At 37.3% G+C, this 15,875-nt stretch overlaps 1 long non-coding RNA gene across 1 annotated transcript; it reads right to left on the reverse strand.

Annotated features, from left to right (window-relative positions):
* Positions 1 to 1,411: 1,411 nt before the first annotated feature.
* Positions 1,412 to 14,547, reverse strand: LOC107319270. Its single transcript, XR_004308683.1, has 4 exons — positions 14,326 to 14,547; positions 13,704 to 13,769; positions 11,071 to 11,242; positions 1,412 to 1,514 (listed from the first exon to the last, which is right to left on the reverse strand). It is a non-coding gene; the product is annotated as an uncharacterized LOC107319270 (long non-coding RNA).
* Between the last annotated feature and the right edge of the window lie 1,328 nt (positions 14,548 to 15,875).

The raw sequence follows: 15,875 nt of genomic DNA on the forward strand, positions 1-15,875 counted from the left end.
GACCTCTTAGTACTCAGCAGCCAAATTCCATAAAGAGTCTGGGCAACAAATGTGCCCATCCATGCTGTGCCACACCCAGGCTCTGCACCAGCCCCCACCAGCAAGGTGAGCACAGAGCTGCTGCCATGAGAGTAAGACAGGATGGGAATGGGCTCAGTACTATTCAACACAATTACATTTCTATTTATTTTAAAGGAGTTTAAACAAGTTTTCTTGACTTGGGAAATCACAGACATTTTGTGAACATGCATTGCTCAACTTCAGAAGCCAGGATAAAGGAACGGAGTTGCTCTGTGAGACCCTCTTATGCTTACTTTCTGGGGAGGAGGTCTGAGAAAGACATTATTCTCATAACAAATACTCCCTGGAGATTAGTCATCTCCCAGCTGAAGCACGTCACAGTTTGTGGCCATACAGTTATTACAGTCACAGTAAGTACTGGAATTGTAGTTGCCTTTTTCAGCAGCGCTTCCATGGCCAGCAAGCCCTATAAAAGTAACCCGCTTGCTTATTACATGCTTTTCATATATCTGATTAAAAATTAGCTGTGTGTTTTAACTGAGCTGTGTGCCAATAACATATAAAAGAAGCATTTTAGAGAGTTCAAAGTTGTGTTGGTGCCTAGTGTGGGCTTCAAAAGAACACTAAATCTGCATTGCCCTTTTTTTTCAAAGCATTTCCCAAGTTCCCCCTTGTAAGAAGATCTGTGCTCCATCAACCTATCTGAAAGTTCCCTTCTTCTTGTGGAACTAAGCAATTTTTTGTTTGCTTGTTTGTTCGCTTCCTATCTAAATAATTGAAAATGCTGTGAGTCAAACTGGGTGGAAAAAAATCCTACAGTGAATTTCAATGGCCAGAGTCAGGCTATTAAAGAATAGATTAACACTGTAGAAGGGGAATATTTTAACCAGCATGACAACTGCAAAGTGAAATCTAGCTTGCTGCACTCTGCTGAGGAGCAAGAATGATCCCTTTTGCTCAAATCAACAAATTTACAGCTTAACAGCCCAGCAAAACAAACCCCCCTGACATCATATGCACTTACAAGCCAAGGTACCCAGTAGAGATTTAATTTCTGTTTTTGCTAGACCTTATTATTAATCATTATTGATAAGATAAGGCCTTTGTATTAAACTATTGGGGGGTTTCATACCTCCCCAAAAGTAAATGACAAATTTCCATAGGTTTCCTGTGGAAACCACTGGGGGAGTCCTACACTTGGACATCTCCGATGCTCACCAACCTTCTAAACCATTTAATAGTAGATTTTGAATGATCTATTTAATCACTTAATATTTCGTCAGTTCCTAGATATTTTAATGAGTTAAAATGATAAAGCAATAAGAAAATGAACGAAATAAAAACCTTTTCTGGCACCTATAAAAATTGGAAGCAGTGTTTTACTCACTGTGATGACCGCCATTCTTATTGAGTCTTGTGAGCACTGCAGAGAGGTATCCTCATGTACTGATGCACAAATATTCCGTATCCCTTTGGTCAGTCCATTGTTAGTTCTGCAAGAGACCCCATCTGTTATCTTTTACACCTTTCCTTTCAAAGAGATCCAGAGATCCTGTGAAACTTGTTCTATTGTGCACTTCCAAATAAAAACGTTTCAACATTTTTTAATGCACGCATCATTGACTCACACTGACACATGTGCACATAACTTTAGATTTCCAACAGATTACTGTATGTTTTGGCAGCCTTCAGTTATATGCCATTAAAGTACTTGTTTTTATAGGACTGACTAATTGTGGTGATATCCTTTAAACATTGCTCCTATAGCAACTGCTGAATTCGGAGGCAGTTCAGGCGACCAGAAGTTTAAACAGCAACACAAAAAGTCTTAGTTGGTTATTTAAAAAGTAGTAACTAGTGTAGATAAAGCATAAAGAAAATACCCCAAAAAGTTGCTTTACCATGAGTTTGTCATAAGAGGGTCACTTGACTGTTTTTCCAGTCTACCACTAGACTGACAATCTTTATGGATACGCTTTGTTTTTTCTTTCTTTTTTCCCCTTCTTTTTCCTTGTTTCTCTCTTTCCTTTCTCTCATCCTCTATCTCCTGTCTTTTTAATTTGTATTCCTTATGGGTGCAGAGGAATGGAAATCTGACTCTAAAGGTGAAAAAGAAGGCGGCTCAACATTGATTATTTTCAAAACTCAGTGTTTTCACCTCATCACTTCAGAAGGCCTGGCTCCTCCTCATCTCCTAGGGATGGCAGTTTGGGAAGCAGATTTTGATACAATTAAAAAAACAAACAAAACAAACAACAGGTATCATTGATGTTCTTTAGTGTTTTTTTTGTTTTGTTTTGGTTTTTTTTGTTTTGTTTTGTTTTGTTTTTTTACTATATTATATCATAAATCGTTTGTGTCTAAAACATAAAGCAGGAGCCCTGAGTGCTATTTCCTGACTATTCCACACCATTTTTTCATAGAAGTGGGACTGTTCCCCTGTCCTGGTCAAACTCTAATTAATGAAGCAAAGAACTGTGCATTTCCCATTTAAAATAAGTCTTGGTGTGTACTGATGCCCTTTTCTGTCAAAGTATTACTGTAAGTTTTGGCTCAAAGATATCTGCATTTCTATATCTTCTACCAATTCTACAAAGGTTTTATGAGGCTTAATGAATGGAGAGTGCTTTGAAAAGCTGTAGATAAAAGGCAATTTTGAAGTCAGTCATTAGTAGTAAATACCCTCATCAAAATTTCTCTTGCTAATCCTTTATCCTCTAGCTGGGCAGACTGTGCTGACAGCACAAAACCAGCACTCCTCCAAGGTTACTCTAATGTTAACTTATGGATGGCAACTGTAAGAGTCACCATATTTATAACTTTGCTGGCATGAACACCACCCTCTCACCAACTTTGATCAGTTTAAAGTGTGCCACCTTAACGCTACAGATCAATGGCAAAAAAATGCATAGTCTTTCTAAGAGTCTCACCATTAAAGCTAATATTGTGTAACTGGAAATCAACTGCTTCAATTAATGGGAATATATGGCTTCATTTTGTAGGCACAACCTTTACATTTGAGAGCTCTGTAACATATGGGTTCCCACTGGTGCTATAATTACACCATGCCTAAAAGTCATCATTAGTTTAAAATGTGGAGGCACTATTTTTTTTTTATTTTTTTTTTTAAATATAATGAACAATCCTGTGCTGGTTAAGAGTGTGTGAGTCTTTTCTTTTAGCACCAGTTTCAATAGAACTCATTCATTTAGTTCACAGTTTCTCCAGGGGCTGCTGCCACATACCTCTTGGCGTCAGTGTGGGATTTCCAAGCTGACAGCTGTACCTGTGAATTGAAGTTACAATGGTTCTCTTTACATTCTCCAGGACAATGCTGTTGTTGTTTTGTGTTGGGTCGAGGGTAACGACATCTCCAGCACAATAATAAAAACTCAGTTTGCCAGCAGAGACAAGAAGCATAGAATCTTCTGAGTTGGAAGGGACTTTTAAAGGTCATAACGAACGGGGACATCTACAGCTTGCATAGGTCGCTCAGAGCCCCATCCAGAATATTTAACAGAGGTCCTACTTGGCTTTGAAAATATACGGGTGAGACTGACTCACCCAGGGTGAGCCAATGTTAAAGAGATAAGGGATGAAAACCCCAGCACCCAAACATAGTTGTTGACTGCACGCTGTCACAGTATGGACAACATTTTAAGAAGTTCTTGTCTTAGGAGCCCATATAAAATGACATCACTAAGACATGTGGCTGCATTTGATCACTGCTCAAATTGCCTCAAAATCAAGCGGCTGGCTGGTTCCTTTTGGGATTGAAAAAAACAAGTCAGATTTATCAGAAAAATGTTTTTTAAAGTTTTTTGAGGGATGCAGAAATGGATCAGAAGCTTAACGTGGAATCTCAGCATTTACTTTGATCGGAAGGAAACACTTTGTTTTGGATTTCAGTATTTTAAGGAGGCTTTTGTGGGGTTCAGAGGGAAAGTTTGCATAAGCCCGAGAGAAAATTCCAAATGAAAACTAATGCAAATGGAAAACAGAAATGTGTATAGAAGCTGTCAACACTAAATGTTTTGATTCTTATAAAGTTTTGTGTTAGCTTTTATTAGGCATGAATATTTCAATGAAAGCAATATGTGATATTAAAATGCATATCAATGCCAAGAGTACATTTTTAACCAAGTGCTGCCTTTTGGTTGAGTGTTGGTTGTAAATCTTGAAGATCCTCCAACCACGCCATTTTGCTACCTCAGACAGCCACTGTAGCTCAAAGAATAAAACCCACAAAGAGTCATGTTGCCAAAAAGATAGCAGAGAGACAATGATATTTTCAGTGCCGTACAGCAATTGAGCAAGGGACAATGGGCAGAAACATGTGGAAATTTCATACAAACATGAAGAAGAATTTCCTTCCTGAGAGGATGACAGAGGACAGGAATAGGCTGCCCAGAAAGGTTAAAGAATCTCCTTCTGTGGGAATATTCAAAATCTGCATAACCTAATGTAAGGAACTGCATTAGCAGGGGTTGGCCACAATCTCCAGAGGTCCCTTCCAGTCCTTACAATTCTCTGATATTGTCCAAATTAGAGCAAAACAGTTGTGCATATCTATTTGCCCTCACCTTACCAGTGAACACTATGAAAGACTCAGAGTACTAAATACACTTGAACCTGAGGTCAGCAGAACCTAAAAAACATATTTATTGAACCACATGTTATATCAGACAGTGAGCAACACCAATCAGCCTCCAGAGGGTGACTGTCAGTCTCTCAGAGACATTGTCACTATCTTTCATGAAGTACTCAAACTTTGTGGCAGTGAGGACAGGTCAGAGAAGTGGGTTGAAGGAGACTATGTCTCTGCAGGAAGCCAAGGGCAGGCAGGAGAACAACAGGCTGCACAGAAGTCTGAGAGTTGGGCACAGACTCAGAATGGGATCCCACAGGACCATGTCTGAGATAACTGTGCAAGAAGCTATAGGAAGGAAAGTGTTCATGACTCATTACTGCTCTCTGAAATATTTACACGCACAGCCTGAGTACTCCAGGTACTCAGTCTGCAAGGAGAACCCCCAGCTATTTGAGCCACATGAATACTCCTATTTTCCAGAGATTCCTTTTCAATTAGCAAAGCTGCAGTTTGCTTTCATATGCAGATCTCTATGTCTGAGCTTCCCCCAGTGCCCTCACTGCCAGCCCAGGAGCTCCCAAGCCCACATTCCCCTGATGCCAGCACAGTGACCCCATTCCCCACACACTGCAGCCTCCTATGCATGTTCCTTCAGCCACAGCTGAGTGCTCTCACGCCAGCACAGCGGAAATATCCACTGCTACCAGATTTCACCTGGCGTATCCAAGTGAAATCCCTGAGGACAGTCATTAGGCAAAGTTAATTATGGCAATCAGCCTACCCAGTCTGACCTAATTATAAATAATTAGCTTATCCCTTTATTTCCAAACCTCTCTCCCTGGTGAGACTGTGCTTTTAAGGTTTTTAAACCAGCAAAACTCCCTGCACAGACTTTTATTTGCAGCAACCTTGACATGAAAGGCATGTCTGTAAGAAAGGAATGTTCAACAACTTGTAGATCTGTAACTCAAAACTTCAAGAGTCATAAGCATTATTTCACAAGGTATTTCACTGGTTTAGGGATTACAGTTTTTTTGTTTGTTGTTTTTGTGTGTTTGCTTTTGGTTTTTTATTATTATTTTTAATGGACAGCAAAATTCCACTGGATACTCATTTGTTTAAAAACCAATTGTCCTAAATATGGGTTGTGCCCACCCACCTGTAGGCGATGCTGTCATTGTCCTTTTCAGAGCACAAGTTTAAGTTGTTATGCACTGGTGGACCTTCACCCCTCACATTTGCCACTGGAAAGAGAACAGTGACCCTCACTCAGTGCTGTCAGTTTGCAATCACTTTCAGATAATTCCCATTCCAAAGAATTGTGCTCCTGGCTCATTTGTGCTAATGCAAACGACTCCCAAACGTGTCAAAATTTACTACTTTGAAAACTAAGTCAAAGCTCATTAACGCCAAATTATTTTTTCCCCTCCAATGACTCCCAGGTTCTTTGGATCAAACTCTGTTTACAGAATTCTCCCAAGACTGTTTTATGCCCTTTTTTTGCAAGCGACATTTGCAAAGTTTAAAGCCACCTTCATTTCTATGCACGGCATTTACCAACAGCTAGATCTGTAAATAACAAAGCTTTCTGCTTGGTCAGAAATACAATCTGTGTGATGACATTTTAGTCAAGAAAAATATTCCAATGACTTCAAGTGGTAACTGATTACAGGAGGACTTGTTATGTATTTACTTTGTTCTAGGAATTCTAAGCACAGTCTGGGGAAAAAAATAACCTAAAATATATTTTTTTCCATTTTCTTGTGAAGCATGTGATTCCTGACACTTTTACAAGCATGCCCAATTCACCCAAATTTTCCTTGCACCAGAACAACATGAACATTATTTTAAATAAATAAGAACTGTACTTCTGGCTGTGTGTACTCCTGCCATGGAGAAGTCATATTGTTCAGCCTGATTGCTCAGGAGTGACCTCTCCTCTCCACTGAAAGGAGGTTGTAGTGAACTGGAGGCTGGCCTTCTCCTAGGCAGTGGTAATAGGATGAGAGATAATATCTTTGAGTGCAGCCAGGGGAGGTTCAGATTGGATATGATTAGGAAAAATTCCTTCTCAGAAAGAGTAGTCAGTCTCTAGAACAAGCTTCCCAGGAAAATGGTGCAGTCACTGTTCTCAGAGGTGTTGAAGAAAAAGGCAGAAATGGCAGGAAACAGACTAGAGCATACCTGGGTTGATGGTTGCAATAGACAGTCTTAGAGGTGCTTCTAACCTTTGTATTGCTATGACACTAACAAATATACTTTGTTTAGCATGGCAAGTTATGATACAAAAGAATGACTAAAGAAAATGCTCATGGCAAAAACCCTCTCTTACAGATGCCATACTTTAAGCTTCATTTCTCTGTGAATTCTTATTCCTGCCTTTTTTTCCTAACCCTTCTAACATCATCTGTCTTGCCTCTCGCTTTGCTTGAGTGTTACAGAATGATCCTTCACTCTCTTCCTCCCCTTTGCAGGCCATTATCTTGCCCAGAGGAAGCTGTGTATCTCATGTTTCTTAAAGGAATCCCTCAGTGCTGCTAACCTTTGCCTTCCTTGTATAAAGCACTGCGCTCTGGCAGGCTCCGGCTTTCTCTTATCGCTCTGATTCAAGCAGAGGTGTCAGAGTGGCCTATGGAGCCATTAATCAGCTGCCCCCCTCTTCCATCAGCTCCTCAGAACATCTCCATGAACCTGGAGTGCTTTTGGAGGTCTGAAGCAAGCAGCATGAGAGGCTTTTACCACCAATCTCTTCCACAGATCATTTAAGCTCATTGATAATAATACTGGGAATTAAATATTTATGGTTTAAGATCCTGGGAAAGTTTTTAAATACATTTTTTTTAATCTATATGAGAGGCGTAATGTCAATGCATGCAAGATGCTTTACATAATGTTTTGGAAAGGAAGCAATGTTCTGCTGTAAATGCCATTCTCTTTGCTTCGTCATGTACTTTCATAAAAAGTGTATGTTCATCAGGCTAAAAAAATAAGGGAAGGAGAACCAAACACAAGAAAGAAAGAAATAACAATAAAGAAGATGTCTCAGAGTTTTTGTCTATTTAACTACTAGAAATAAGAAAACAACCTGCCATGTTATGTGTTGCTGAAGTATGGCTTAAGGTAGATGTTATTACAATATATCACAGTAATGAATAATTTACCATAACCCTATCATCTAGGTCTATGATCTCACTCTCCTCTTCCCACAGGGAATTTAAGCACCCATGTGAGACAGTTTGTGGCTGGAAGACCTGTATATACTGAGGAAGACAAAATGGAGAAGCCTCTATTAGCAAATCAATCTTGCTCTCTTCCATCAAAAGGCCTTCTGTAGTTATGCAAATATCAAACAAGCTGGAGAATGCTAACTTTTAAAAAATACTTTATAAAAAATCCTCTGACCATTTGCAGTGCTAACACACTTGAAGGGTTTTTAACCAAGTAAGCTAATTTCAGCTTTCATGGACTGTATTTTGCTTCATACAGCCTTCCATCCTATCTAGGGCACATAGGTAATAGACTCGTGTGGGTTGGAAGGGACCATAGAGATCATCGAGTCCAACCCCCGGGATTCGAACCTCTGTGTATCAGAGCGGCACTTCGACCACTTGCGCCACAGGGGGATTCGAACCCGGGCCCTCCGGTGTTGCAACGCGGCATTCCTACCACTGCGCCACCGGGGCACGCCAATGGATACCGTGTCTATAACGCTATTATTATTCATTCTATTTACCTTAATCATAGAAAAGCAGTATTTATGCAAGGTTAAAGTATGTTTCATTACTGCAGAAGAGTAGTGACATTTCTATAATCTAAAAAGTGAAGTTCTACATGTCCTGGTTATAAAACCTGACAGTATAATCTTTTATTTCCATTCTAAGCAACAATTTGCATGAGTGAGCTTTCTCAGGATTAGTTGCATAGTTCAAAAATGTCCAGGGCTTGTTTAGGATTAACAGACTAAAGAAACAAGACATATTTAAATGAAACTGCTGGGGTTTAAGGAATTTTTTCTTAATGGGTCATCACAACCTTTTTACTGACTGAATAGATTTTTCTAACCCATATTGTACTGAGAAAATCTTTTCACACCAGCTAAAATACAAAGCATTTAGCTACATGATCTACATAAATAAAACATTAAAAAAAATACTGAATACAAGAATTTCCTTCTCTGCAGACCAGCAAGAAGCCCATGCCCTACAAAAATGTTTAAGGGAATTGTTCTGGGAGGTCAGTTTCACCCAGAATTATGAGCAGAGACATGAAACATCAAATGAATATATTAGTCACTTCTATATGCAGTGTTACATTTTCTACCCATACTTCCTTGATCTATCTCTGAACATTAAGACATGATTCCAGAAATCAAACCATCAGAGTCTGAATCAAGGCATCACAACGCCCCATGGCTTTCTGGCATCTCTGATAATGAGGCAATGTAAACCATAACCTATGGCTCCCTGAGTGGAGGGCATAATTGCTTTGAATCAAAGAATAGAATCATTAAGGTTGCAAAATACCTCTAAGATGACCTAGTCCAATCATACCACTATCAACCAGTGCAACAAATCTCATCCCTAAGTACTTGAACATAGCACACTACCTTTATTTTGATTCATATTACATTTCTGTCCACCATGTTTGAACTGTTCATAAAACATTTTTTAATAGACCATCTACATAGCCAAGAAATAGTTCTCTGGCTCCAGCATCCCTGCACTCCTGCTCCATCTCATGCCCTGTAACTGTAGGGCTCCCCTTTGCCAGCATTCCCAGACATTATTTTTGTAGGAGTCCCAGTACATGCTTATCTTCAGAGAAAGATCCGCCCATCTGGCATCAAAAACAGCTTGTTGTGAGATCAGTATCTTTTAAGGAATGGCAAATGGCAAGATCAGCTTAAATAGTGACAAGTAAAGTGGAGCATTATCTGTGATTTTCCTGACTTCGGTGAGCTCATTTTTTAACTTCAGCATTCCACCAGAGAAGTCTGGTTTTCATACAGACAGACAGCATGATAAACATAGCAATGTTAAAACAAGGAGAACAGGCAAAGATAGATCTTCATGGGAACATGGGTTTTATGATTAGTCATTCATCAAAGAATTTAAAACTGTAATTTGAGAAAGCATCAACTACTTTATGGGCCTGAATCAGGTGAATGGAGAATGCTGAGCCATCAACTTCAGGGAAATCCAGCAACAGGAGTCCATCACCTCTTGTGTCTGGTACAGAGACCAATCACATCAACAAAGTAATATATTAAGACCAGAGCAAATTAGAGATGAGAGAGAATTAAACCCTTTTGGCTACTTTAGGAATTCTGAGATCCAGACTGCTGTGCAGAAGATCATGCATCCTCAAGTAATAAGGACAGGATGAAACCATGAGGTTCTCCATCCTGTTCCACTGCTCTAGCTCTATTACAATATTCATTCAAGTTGCAAATATCTATACTGTTGCAGCCTATCCTGTAATACTAGCTTACATCCTTGGGTTTTTACATTTCAGCACTTCAACAACAATGTCTATTTCAGCTGGTCAGCATATTCCAGTTGATGCATAAGTTTTTGAAGGTTTTAGTGGTACAGTTTAACACAACTGAAACAAATGAGGAAAAGCAGGTGAGAGGAGAGTAATATTGAAAAAGACCAATTTGTTTATTGGGAATTTCTGACAATTCCATGTGTGAAATGACAACAGGACGAGATACTCTGCTGTTAAGATCTAATACTAGGCACTGATACAAGGAAGCCAGAATGCTGACAGACATCTCAGTGGCACAGCAAGCCCCATAGATCACATTAAAACCACAAGGAAAAACCCATTTTCCTCTCTGGGTACAAGATTTTTCTTCATGCTACAAACAACCAATTTTTCCTCTCTCTCCTCACCAATTACATTTAAGTTGCTGTGAAAGCAATTTGTGCCTTTAAGGTGTTCCCTTACACCAACAAAAAATGTAAAGCCTTTATTTGCAGGTGACAATTACAGAGAAACTTCTCTAGAAAATATGTGATCTCAGTGTGATACCATCCATGAGGTTGTGTTTGTGCAAAACCAAAACAAATGCATGAACACAAATGAGAGACTTTATGATTTGTGGTAATCCAATTAGATTTCACAAATAAAAGAATATGTTCTTAGATAAGCCACTTTTTGAACCAGAAATGTCAATTAGAATGCTTATTTATTGCAATTAAATTTTTGAATAGGACCTGTGATATCACATTCATTTAGAAAAATATAATCTAAAATGTTTCCTGCAGGTTAAAATATGCAAACAATTTTATTCTCACACAATATTATCAGAATATTTTGACATTTACTATCATATTCATAAATTCAGAGAGATGCATTTAACAATGTTCATTAGAAAATTCCAGATAGCTATATGCTTAAGGTTTAAGACATAAGTTTAAGGTTTAAGACTACATTAAGAGTATTTCACGTACCTTCATGGATGATTTTCAAGTCCCATTTGAACCAGTGTCAGGAAGCAAGAGCAATGCAGTGTGCGTAGGAGATCATGGAATGATGAAGTCCTCAGGATTTCCAGCTTCACAGACTTTCTTGTGAACGAGGACAGGGAGATGAACTGGAACAGCCTTCATTCTCTGATGTCAACTATGATTTCCAATAAAATTATAGATAACTCATAGTTAATAATCCGATCTTTCTTTTACCTAGATTCATCTTTATACTATAGGTTCGTAATCTTTCTTACATGAGGCCTATGGAGTTACAGTTATACAAAGTAATTTCATCAAGATTGGAATGAGTTCTGCTCAATCCTACATTACACTGTAACTAACACCAGAATATGCACATGAATGTACTGCATACTAAGAAGTATGGAAGAGTGTCCTAAAATTCAGGACAACGTAGTTCAGAAAATATCATTGCTTCATGGTTGTTTTTACTACCTAGGCCAAATTATTACTTTTTTGGGTTCAGAAACTGTGAGTTTGCTTTTTAGAAAAGAAAATGTGCTAGCTTTTTTTTTCCCATAAATACATTGTCTTTTCTACTACCTAAAAACCCAAGTGAGAAAGAACAGTGACACTACAGGTATAATGTTTACTATGACTTGATGTTAATTTCGTTGAGTTTGTAGACCTGTTTGAAAAAAGTACATAATGTCTTTATACATACTGCAATATTCTTTGGATTTTTGCTCAAGGGGAAAATGTACATCAGTAGTTGTACAAAGCTGATTATCAACAAATTGTATTAACCCTCTTAATTGCATTATTTCTTTTTATTGTAGTAATATTTTCCTTTGGTTTTAAAATGGAGCAGATGTTTTCCCATTAGCTTGGGATATTTCCTATCAAAATAATAATTTGTCTTTTAGATAAAACTTACGGTTAGTAAAACTTACTCAAGAAACTATTCCTCCCCCATGGTGTCAATGTGCTTCCAACCTGATGCCCAGATAATTTCATGTCACTGTTAAAGACTGTAAGCAAGTTTTCTTTTTTCTTTTTAATACTTTAACTGATATAAACTGGAATACCTTGACTGATCCTGTGTTATCTTTAACACTTGCTAAGGCCTCACACTCTGAAGGATTTTCTTGAAAATGCTTTTTTTTTAAAGCAACCAGAGATGAATATTTATCATACTGACATTTAAAACTGGTTATGAATAACTCATACAAAGTCTTCCATGGACAAATATCAGACATTCATCCCACCAATACTTCTGTTTACCTCTCTAAAATCTATCAAAGCCAAATCTTAAATTTGCCATAGAAACACAGAAGCTCTACTGTACTTAAGAACACCCAGACTCATGAACTTGAGTATGCATTCTCTTTGTAAAGGATTTATTTCATAAAGACCACTTGAACTGTACTGCTAGTTACTTTGATGGCCTATTTTTCCATAAAAAAATTACAAGTATTTTTAAATTAAAATATTACACAAAAAATGCAGCATTTAAAAAGAAACATATCCTCACAATAAAAGAAGGACCATTAGAATAGAGCAAAACTAGAGACCAATTCAAGGATCAGTGTTCTCTTTGGAAGATAATGAGACGATTTGGTAAATTTTTTCAGCATTCCCACAAATCACTGGATTGTTGATGGTTGGTATTTGAGCCTGAGATACTTTAAACTTCAGAGGTTTAAAATACTTTCTTTTCTTTCTGAGTTTTTAATATTCCTATTACACATCTGTACGTTATGTTAATCAGAACTGCTTTTACACATTATAATTTTCAATTATACTTTAATCTTCTAAATGCATAAACTGTTATGGTATATTGTAAAACTCCAAAGGTGTGTGAAAATGCAGGTTCAGAAAACTGTATCATAATTAATTTTTTTATAAAACAACCTGGTTTTCATTACAGATATTAAGTATCTAAATACTTGAGGTGAACAGTAGGTGAGATCATGAAAAACTGCTGAAAAGTTATTTTATAAGTCAGCGTATTCTCATAAGTGTAATCTAAACAGTACTACTAGAGTATTCCAAACTGCAATTCAGAGATCCTTCAATAAGGATACATCTGTACATATACATATATCCAAATACATTCTTTCCTTAACCAATAGAATCCTCTGTGATACCATTTTTGCAACAAATGCATCAAGTAATTTTTAACTTAGCATTCCTTTGATACAATCATGTTCCATATGAAAGCCTTCAAATGGCAGACCCCTGCACGCTAAGACAAAGAACACATAAACATTTTTTTGTTTGTTTGTTTTGAGGAATAGCATTGTAATTAACATCTGATTATTTCTCTCAAATGTATTAAGTCTTCTGAAATGAATCTTTTGTGGACTGTTCCTGTAGTCTCCATTACAACCACTACATACCTATCCTCTGTTGACTTCTATGCACTAAATTGAAGTCCATGATTGGTCTCTAGATTAAACTGTTTTACATCTGATGAGAAAAGTCAATGGGAGCTGGTCTATGTTGTGTAATGCTTCTATAAAACACACATATGCAGTATTTTTGAGTGAATTTGCCTTACCACAAAGATTCTGCATATTAGGGGAAAAATTTAGCAGTGCTCATTATTTTATTTTTATTTTTTTTAAAATATTTATAAAATTTTAATAATTTACCTGGAATAGATGGATATCTTGAGATGACATCAAAACTGGATTCAAGTCTGATGGCTGTAGGAGCACCTTGTGGTTTAAATTGAGAGTGAAGGAAATAAGAGGAACTTGGCAAGGAAAGCAGAAAAGAGATGTTTAACAGCAGTCTGGGTGGATCATCAGCCAACACAACCTTCTTAGTATTCAAATGTTATAAAGAAGCCAGATGTTATTGCAGAAAAAGAAACTGAAGACTCAAGATGCAGACAGATTTACAATTTTTGTTCCCCATCCCAGTAATACAGGGACTTAATGCATATATTCAATATTCTCTTACATTCTCCACAGTAAAATCTCAATCTGAACTGCACTGTTTTCAGGAAGGGATAAGTTTTACCTTTATCAAAGGCACTCTTTCTTCAAAGAAGAAGAACCAAAGAATGGATTACGTTGCCCAAACAACAACTGTATTACTGTTAATTTCTGAGCACATCAATGATACTCCCAGAAAAGCTCAGCATGGGTAAAAGAAGTCAATGATTTGATTTTCTAGACATATGAACTGATTATATCGTTAGTTCTTGGAAATAATAGAGAAATGCACCTGATGACTATAATACAAATATGAATGTGAAGATATCTTTACCTTGAAAGAATATATTAGGCACCTTTCCCTGATCACTCTTCCTTAAAATCTCTTCTCTGAGCCAAAGGATTCTCTGGACTCCAGTTCTTGTGCTCCACAAATAAACTTTCATAACAGATCTCCTGGGTTGAAAATAGTCCACAGTTCTATTCAATCCCTTAGTTTTTTGATACTTTTCACACTTACATTTCTTTCTAGATGAGTGTCTCATTATGCCTTGGCGCCACATGAGCAGCTCTGTTTGAAAAAGAAGTAAAGCTACAAGAAGAGTCCTGGACAGCAAGTGTTTTTATTTTAATTGCAAACTTCTCCTAGGCACACTGAACTTGATATAGATATATCTTGTTTATCACAGTATGCTGTTGATACATTTATCTTTCTTTTCTCTTGCCAATACTATATTGCTATATTGATATTAATTAAACTTGTTGATTATTCAGTGCACCTATGTAAATCAGTGAACTTCCTATTTGCAAAACTTAGCAAGATTATGGGAGCAATTACCATTAGCTGAGGCCTTCTGACTAATAAGCTGTTATCATTATCCAGAGCAATAAAATAAGTTGTTCTTTAAAGAAACAACCTTGATTCCATGGTTGGCAAGACTTTCTACCAACTATAATAATATGTAGGCCAACCAATTTTATGTATTTAGGACAACCAAAAGGAAGGTTGGTCATAGACACTTAATTTGAAAGGTATTATTTTTAGTCCCACTAAGGACTAGTGGCATGAAAACAATTAGGATCTTTTGTCAAGTTAATTAAATTTTACTAAGTGTAGTAATCTCAGTGGGTTTAGTACACCAGAGGAAATGCTAATTAAAACTCAAATTCTTCCTGGTATAATAAGGAGCAATAACACTAGCAGCAAATGAATGTTTTGCATACTGATAGATATTCAAACACTAATTTTTAACTAGATGAAGGCGAACCCTTAAATGGTTCAGATCTGCTGAAGGCTCACTTGAGAACACCAATAAGTATGTTACATCTTGGAGCAATCCACCCAAGGAACATTAAGCAATCCGGAAAACTCTGCTTTTTTCTTAATAGAAATAGTGTCAGCTTTGCAGTAGGACCCAGCATAAAGCAATTCAAACACTAAGAAATTTCAATATTTAAAAATCTGAGGCAATAAGTAAAGGTAAACAAACAGCACTATGTTCTTTCACTTCCCATTCAAAATTGTATTAAGCAACTGTTTGCACTGTTGCAAAGGTTAAACTTTATATCAGCCTGTACATCCTTACCCTGAGACTGAAAACATGGCTGAAGAATTGAATCCTCTCTTCCTTGAAAGCTCATGTGCTTGACTGTAAAAATAAGACTGGTATCACTTTGCATATCTGCTCTCTTGCACTCTTAAGTACTGTGAATATTGATGAAAATCTCTTTGTTGGTTGGCTGACTGCTTAAATTCATCTGCTGTTCTTAGCTTGTAGTCATTTGGGCAATTAATGTTCATCTTGCAACCATTCAAAGAAAGGGTCAAACTTTGGACAGGGGGATGTGTAAATTACAAGAGAGCTGCCTGACCAGGACACAGAT

Source organism: Coturnix japonica, chromosome 11 (assembly GCF_001577835.2).
Source record: "Coturnix japonica isolate 7356 chromosome 11, Coturnix japonica 2.1, whole genome shotgun sequence".
NCBI lineage: Eukaryota > Metazoa > Chordata > Aves > Galliformes > Phasianidae > Coturnix > Coturnix japonica.